This window comes from Miscanthus floridulus, chromosome 13 (assembly GCF_019320115.1).
Source record: "Miscanthus floridulus cultivar M001 chromosome 13, ASM1932011v1, whole genome shotgun sequence".
In the NCBI taxonomy this organism is placed as follows: domain Eukaryota; kingdom Viridiplantae; phylum Streptophyta; class Magnoliopsida; order Poales; family Poaceae; genus Miscanthus; species Miscanthus floridulus.
In genome coordinates this window covers 52,418,143-52,426,919 of record NC_089592.1, presented here as the reverse complement: position 1 = coordinate 52,426,919, position 8,777 = coordinate 52,418,143, and positions in this window count along the sequence as shown.

Below are 8,777 nucleotides of genomic sequence, written 5' to 3'. Positions count from 1 at the left end.
GGTCATCCACAAGCTCTGCCAGATGACCACCAAACTCCCAATCACCACCGAGCTATCTAGGTGATGGCGATCACTAAGAGTAACAAGCACTAACTCTCACTTGACCACGATAAGCCTAATGAGAAGGGTGGATGCACACTTGCTACTCTCCTTGTACTAATGAGGACCTTAATCTTGGATTCTCAAATCTCAATCACCTCACTAGGCTCTTGCTCTCCCTTGCACTCTCAAGGTGTTTCTTAGCAGAACAAATGGGCAAGAGACCTCCCTTGGACGAGTGGAGTAAATATTTATACCCCCTCGTTCAAAACATAATGTTTGAAGGCTGATTCAGCATTCTGTGGGGTGACTAGACGCTCCGGTCAGGGTGACCGGATGTTCCTAGTCAGCTATACCTAGAAAGAGCCATTAAGTTTTGACCGAAACTCTGACATGCGTTCGATCAGCACTGACCGGACATGTCTAGTCAAGAAAAACGCTCTCTAGAACCTTACTGATGTTGACCGGACGCTGGCACGCAGAGTCCGGTCACTTCACTAGTTTAGCATCCAGTCAGTTACCGGATCCTTGACCAGCGTCCGGTCAGCACTGATCGGACGCATCCAGTCAAGAAAATCCTTCTCTAGAACCTCTCTAGAGTTGACCGGATGCAGACACCTAGTGTCCGGTTAGTACCAGACGACTACAGTTGATCAAATGAACTGACCGGACTCACCCTCCAGCGTTCGGTCATAGCCAGACCAGTGTTCGGTCAATTATTTGACCCTCCATTCACTTCCAACTCAAAATTATATGTGAATGAAGTTTGCTCCAATTGATCTTAGGGCTACTCCTGAGATACCTAGTGTTAGGTTTGACAAGTGTACACCACACCTAACCCACTAGACTCACCTAGGTCAAGCTACTAGGCCATACCCCCCTTAATAGTATGGCCTAAGGAAAAACAAAGTCCTAAACTACTCTAAGTGTCTCTTCAACACCAAACGACACTTAGAACTAGTCCATCCTTAACCTTGTCGTCCATCCTTTGAAAACCGAAACAATTTCCATCGATGGGGTCATGACAACCATGATTGCCCAATCAATTGCCATTACCATGACCTAACTCAAATTACCTCTACAAAACACATGTTAGCCATAGTACTCTCGTGTCGTCATTAATCACCGAAACCCAACTAGGGGCCTAGATGCTTTCAATCTCCCCCTTTTTGGTGATTGATGACAACACAACCTCGAGTATGTAGAAGAGATTAGTAAGGTTTTCAACATGCTTGGTTCATATAAGCTTTTGACAATAAGAACAAAGTGGTTAGACATGCTTATATGACCCAAGCCAACATGGTGTACTCAATTGATATGAATTAAGCATGAGTACATAAAGTAAAGCTCATTTGAATCGAAGTAAAATGCGAAAGCAAAGCAAATGAGCATAACCAAGTGACATGTCGTAGAATCGACCAATTTATAAGAGCACAAGTACAATGGCAGCCCGCAAGCAGTCGCACTGTCATACTTGAGCCCATATAAACCTGGTAGTCTGTCGAGTACCACGACGGAGTCTCGATAAACGATTCACAACAACCAAGATCATACATGATTCAACATACATGTCACATATTACATAAAGTTCACAGATACATTTCCATCATCAGAGTATGAAACAAAGTTATTACAAACCAAGTTTGATAGATAATAGCGGAAGCAAATTAAGTTTGAAAGTAGCATTTGCCAACATAGTTTAATACAGTGCCAACATATGATCATAGTCCACAAAAGCATATAGAAGGATTAATAAAGAAGCCTGCCCAAGGCTTACTCCTCATCCACAGCGGGATAGAAGCAACTCTTGCAATAACCATGATACACAGTGCCATCTGCAACAATGGGAAATAAAACCCTGAGTACGAGAAGGTACTCAGCTAGACTTACCCAGTCATAAACCAGAAATAAAATAACTCCAAGGATCATGCAAGGCTGTATAAGTGGAGATAGCTTGACAACATTTGCATAAAAAGTGATTAACTCAGTTATATGATTATAATTCTGTTATCAAGTTAATTATAGCTATACATCTCTAAATTAGCAACTATCCTATGCCAAACATGTAGTATATCATTTTAAGAGCATACAATAGTAACCATAGCAGGTATTGTAATTTCATGTTCATTTGAACCATCATATTCCATAATACAATTACTACGATGTTGGGACTAGCCAAGTTTCTCACTATCCGGGAGAGACGACGATTCAAATTGATTTCAACCAGCTGGGAATTTATTCCTAACACAAACTCGAGTCTACCAGCCACAGTAGCCTTAGGTCACCTTTGGTACAACTCAAGTACACATTTCGCGGGTTCGCCCAACACCGCATAATCAAGGACAACCAAATGCCAGGACGTTCAGGCCTAGCCTACCCTTGGGCTTAGTCTGGCTCCCCGCACATCCTTACTACCATCTAGAGTGCGAACTCTTATAGAGCGAGGCCCAGCCTGAGTTGAGCTACTCGGCTTCGTGGCTAGAACGAGTTATCCGGCCAGCTAAGTGATAGGCATGCGTTCAATCTTGTTAGAAGAGCGAACAACAGTACGGTCCTTAATCGGCATAGACGGAATCACATGAGTCAACCTACACATAGACTCCGTCCGGCCTCGACTTTCATCACCCCATGGTTCTTTTCCACGATAACAAATATAGCCAACCGTGCTTCGGTGCCCACCTATATCTCACAGGTGATAGGAAATCACCCGACTTCTACCGGTCTAAGCATGGCTAAGCATATATTCGATCCTAGACCTATATAGGGTTAAAGGTAGTATTTCTAGACAAGGAAATCATATGCATCAAGTGGTTCCAATCAACTCTTATAACCTAATGCATCAATCATAAAGGACTTGAGTAATATTTTGTAAAATACTGGGAGACTTAGAATGCTTCGGGGCTTGCCTTTCAGAAAGGAAGTGGGGCGGTGGTCAGTGCACTCCAGAAGCTCTTCTGGGGTCTGCTCTTCGCCTTTGGGAGCTACGGCTTGAGGAATCTCCTGCTGGTCCCCTTCCTCTCCTTCATTGAACTCCAGAAACGTTATCTCCTCTGTCAATCCTAGATGCATGAGTATGGCAAAAGATATTGCGAATGCATACATGTTGATAAGTATAGTATGATGATACATGATGAATGGATTCTTGTAAGCATTCTTAGCAGCATAGTGTTAAAGTAATTACAAGTGCATCATGTTTTACTGAGTATGTGCATATCTCTTCTTGATTACTTAATCAAACACTTCAACAATTCATTTACTACACCACAAAACAACAGCTACTTGTTTTACTCATAACTGAAGTTCTACTTATCCAAATACTGTGATCTTGGACTTTCTGGAAAGGCTTATAAAATTGTATACAACTCTTATTTAATCACCAAAAGCTAATTCGCAATATATCCTAACCAAAATAGACAATCAATTCAGTGCTGTCCAGAAATTCCAGAGAGCAAGCATTTCGGAATACTAACTTTAAACAGCTATAACTCCTAAACCCTTTGGCCTACTGTCCTGAAATTTTGATACAAGATATATGAAGAAGTTACCTACAACTTTGTTATTAACCATTTTTACAGCAAACATCATTCTTACTATGCAACATACCAAATCACAGAATCTATCCGAAAACACTTCTCACCCAAATTGTAAAGCAACGATATTTCTATTGCATATAGCCATTCCAAATTTGACTTCACCAATCTTACCAACAGTACAAGGACATCAAATACACTATAGAAAATATAATGTCCATGCCCAAACTATTTATTTAAATGCCTTTATCAATTTACTAAGATACTTAGGTTAAATAATAAACATATAACAAATGTAAGTCATAAATTCTTAGAATTTTACAGTGGCTTACTAGTGCTACCAATAGACTACTATAAAGTTTTATGCCATTTTACCAAGTAAAACATCCTATGCAAAAATGACAAGGCAAAAAGGCTTAAAATAACAAAAATAGGAAACCCTAGTGAAAAGTGTCAAGCAACATATTTTATATTTTTGTTAGCATCCATAAGGTACTAGGACAACCTCCAATAAATTTCATGAGTATTGGATTCATAAATAATTTATAAAAATTTACACAAGGATCACCTAATTATAAAATGAAAATCTATAACTAAAAATCTATTCATGCACTGAGCCTCAAATTTTTATCAGAGATTATATTTATCAATAGAAGCTGACCATATAAATTTCATAATTTTTGGAGCACAAGAACTCTAGATATAAATTAAACAAGTTTGCATACATTTAAAAACACATGTCAAGTTTTATTTTAATTCTTCCAGAAACTCTACTACAAATGCTAATATTATATTTTTCATAAATACTACACTTCCTATGGAACACTAGAAAATTTGGTTCACAATATTTGGATCTCTATAGCTCCACTTATCATTTTTCAAAGTTGCACATAAAACAGGAAATAAATGAACTATCCTAAAGCTCCACAGTCACTGTCAACTGGGACCCGCTGTCACTTGGCCCCACACGTCAGTGAAACAAAACAGGGGAGGCGGCGCTGCTCAACGCTGTGCGGCCAAAGTTCATTGATGGCGAGCTTCACCGGCTACGACACCTCTACTACTGTGACCTTCTCAACCTTGCGCACACGCTAGGCTAGTTACTTGGGTGGATTAGCGATGCGAAGCTCGACGGCGACGGCCATTGTAACACCCTAGGTGTTTGGCTTCCACATTTGCACTTGCATTTCATAAACATGAGCATCATTCATCCATTCATAAGCTTATATCACATGAAACATGATTTCGAAACATTGCAACATGTTGCATATTTCATGTGTGTTGTTTCTTTTATGAAATGAATAGTGTGCAACACTTAAGTGCAACATGTGCAACTCACTTTAGTGAAACAAAGCTAGTTAGTACCATGCAACAAGATCATGAAACATGTGAAACATGACTATGAAACAAATGTAACATTTCATGTGTTTTTCATGGTTTCAGTACATACAATGCTTGATTCTTGTGTGACCAATGTGTGATGTGGCTAATAATTCTCTTAAATAACTTAGTGACACCTAGAATGTCATTTGGAACATTGTTCATGTTGATCATGTTGCCTAATTATGATTTCAAATAGTGGTTTGACTTGTTTTGACTCCTAAACCCTTTTGGTTGACTATTTAAAAAGTATAGCTTAGAGTGTTTGCATGTCTGAGCAACCTAAAGCAAAGTTGTAGCAAATTTTATAAGGAACAAACTTTATTTACAAGCCAAGTCATGAAAATGTGCACAACATGTTCAAAAAGGACCCACAAGTCAGTATTGAAGGCTGATTCAACACTTGGAAAAATTTCTAAGTCCTAAATGCAATGTCAGTTTGATCAAGCTGACTTTGGCTTGATATAACTCGTGATCCATTGAGTTTTAGCTAGTGATTTCTAAAGCATTGTTGTAGCCCTATCTTAGCTCTACAACTTTCATGTATATGGTTTGTACTAATTCTTCCTGGTTTAGGAGATCAAACGCTGTCAATCCTTGCTGTCAGGTTGATCAGGGTAACTGATTGGTGAGCTACAGTGCTTGACCGATTTTAGAAATCGACGGCCGTGTGGAGGACACTCGTCGCCAGCCGCCTGACCGTGCAGCCACGTGCCGTGGTCGTCCTGGCATTGCAGGCCATGACTTGAACCCCCCACGCGCCTGCCCGACCAGCTCGCCAGTCCAAATTTCATTTCCTTCGCCTCCACCGCGCGCAGCAGTAGCGCAGTGCCGACTCCATCATTGCCGAGCAAGCTCCACCATCGCCTAGCTCGCTCGCCACTACAAAAACGTGAACCCCAGCTCGACCATAGCTCCGCCGTGTCCTCTACCTCGTTGACCGCTTAGCCGAGCCATCCGTGCCCTAGGTGAGGGCCATTGGCCGTTTTTCCGCCGGCGTCTCCATGGCCATGCCTTCGCCAGAGCGAAGCTCACCATGGCCACCCACCACCGAGACCTTCTTGTCCTCCTCTCTCTGCTTGGACAGCTCCATAGTGACCTCGTGGAGCTCGTACCGAGCTCGGATGAGGCAGCAAGGGCTCACCATCAGTCGGCACCTTGCGCTGGAGCTCTACTGTGCCGCCTTCACCAGGCGATGAGCCACCTTCGATGAACCATAGGTCTTGCCAGTAGCACCAATCGACTCACCTCATCACGTAGAGCACGTAGGTGTCCTCGGTGTCGTCGGAGTCCTCGCCGTCGGTGAGCTAGACCACCGCCGCGCCATCGCACACTGTCTCCCCTATTCTGTCTCACTGACCAGCGGGCCCTGTTGACACGCTGGGTCCCACGCGTCAGTGACTACTGAGTCATAAGCTAGTTCAATTAAATTCAGTTTGGATGTTGTTTTGTGAATTTTGTAACTCCAAATGTGTAGATCCAAATGGTGTGATTCAAATTTTGTTAGACTCATAGTAAAGTCTAATATTTAAGAAAAATATGACATGAGCATATGATGTAGAAATTTTGGATGAATTAAATAGGAACTTGAAATGTGTTTTTAAATGCATACAAACTTGTTTAAATTATATCTTGAGTTTCTGTGATCCAAAAATTATGAAATTTTGCGGGTAAGCTATTCTTGCCTAGTAGAAGCTCTGGTAAAAATTTGGGAGTCATTGCATATATGGTTTTTGAGTTATAGATTTTCCTTTTATTATTGATTGATCCTTGTGTAAATTTTTGTAAATTATCTAGGAATCCCATGACCATGAAACTTTGTAGGTAGTATCCTAGTACCTTAAGGATGCTAAGAAAAATATGAAATCTGTTGCTTGACACTTTTCACTAAGGTTTCCAAATTATGTCATTTTAAGCCATTATGTCTTATCATTTTTGTGTAGGCTGATATACTTGCTCAACTAGTGTGAAATTTTTATGGGGGTCTACTTAGAGCATGTAGTATCTACTATAATTTTTGTAGATTTAATGGTGTAGTTTTCATATATGTTTACCATTTCCTCTAATTAATTAAATAAATTATGAAAGATATTAAAAGAAATGTTTTGGTGAGGAACACCCTACTTTCTGGTGTTCTTGTGATATGTGTAATAAGTGAGTAGAGTTAGTTTTGTCCAATTATGTGTTTACATCATAAGTTAATAATTATTTTGTTGGTATTATGTCCCTCTGGACGGATCTGGGGACTTTATAAAGTTTCCCATGATATTTTGGTTTGCTGTGAATATGATGAATACAGAAGTTGTAGATAATTTATGTATCTAGCTCCTGTTCAAAATTTGATAGCATTTAGCCCAGTAGTTTAGGAACTACAGCTGTTTAAAGTTAGGTTCCAGTTTTGCCTACTCTCTGTCTTGCAAAGACAGAGTTCTGTTGATTGAGGAATTCGACCTGGTAAAGGTTGGAATCATGCTTAGAGGTCTGAAAATGAATTGTAGCTAATTTCATAAGATTTCCAAATTGTTTTGTTGTAGTGTCATTTGGATTTATAAATCTCTAGTTATGGCTAGTTTACTGTACCGTTATATAGTCTCCATTTTGCTGAAATACAAATGCTTGAGTGTATGCTTCAGTTGCCACGCCCTCGTTGATTGTTTAAGGGCTAGCCTAACTTGAGAACATGCTTAGGTGCAGGTGCTAGGTCATTAACTGAAGATGAGCAATTACACATTAGGTTGTATAAACTTGGTAAGTAAAGTGATTTGAATAGAGCTTAAGTTGGAATATGCAGACTACTGTGAGCGTGTGCATTCCCCGAGCATCCCTAACTTTGTTCATGTGCATCCATGATATTTATCTTGCGCATTCATGCAATAGGTGTGCCAGAGGGAGTGACATTGCTGGAGTTCGAGGGAGCCAACCAGGAGGAGGAGCCTGAGGTGTAGGAAGCCGACGAAGCAGCCGCCGTGGAGGAGTTGCTCGAGTGCCCTGACCACCAGCCTTCCTCTTTCCTGAAAGGCAAGCCCCAGAGCATATTAAGCCTCCCATGTTTTTACAAATACATTGAGTATCTTTTATTTATTGATGATGCATTAAGTATAGGAATTGGTTGGAACCAATTATTGCATTATATATCCCTCCTTGTCCAGATATCGTACTGGAATCCTATTTAAGTTCAGGAATGGGTTAAATGCTTAGCCATGCTTAGTGCAGTAGAAGTTAGGTGATTTCCTGTCACCTGCGAGCTTTAGGATGAGGTGGATCATGGTTGGCTATATGTGCTATCGTGGAAAAGAACCATGTTAATAATGAATTAAGACCGGGTGGACTCTTGTGTAGGTTCGGACATAGTGACTCTGTCTGAGTCATTTAAGGACCGATACGCTGTATGTCCTTATGTCATGTTGAACGCAGCCTAACACTTAGCTAGCCAGATAAGTCATTCTGACCGCGAAGCCTAGTAGCTCGACTCAGGCCGGGGACGTGAGCAGTGGCGTGCATTCTGGAGGTAGTAAGGATGTGCTGACAGCCATTGGCATAAGTCCAAGGTGGGTTAGAGTCCCTGAACAACCTTGGTAGAGTGGTTCTCTGAGAATGTTGATCTGTTCAGACTCGCGACTCCTGAATCATACCAAAGGTGACTTGTTTGCGACCCTGATGGGGGAAGCAGGGTTTGTGTTAGGAATACCCCTCCAGATGGATAGGAATCGATTCGAATCGCCATCTCTCCCGGATAGTGAGAACTTGACTTGAGCAGCGGCAACATAGATTCAATTAGTTTAACGATATGGTTAAATGGATGATGATGATAATGTTGCCACAATGTAT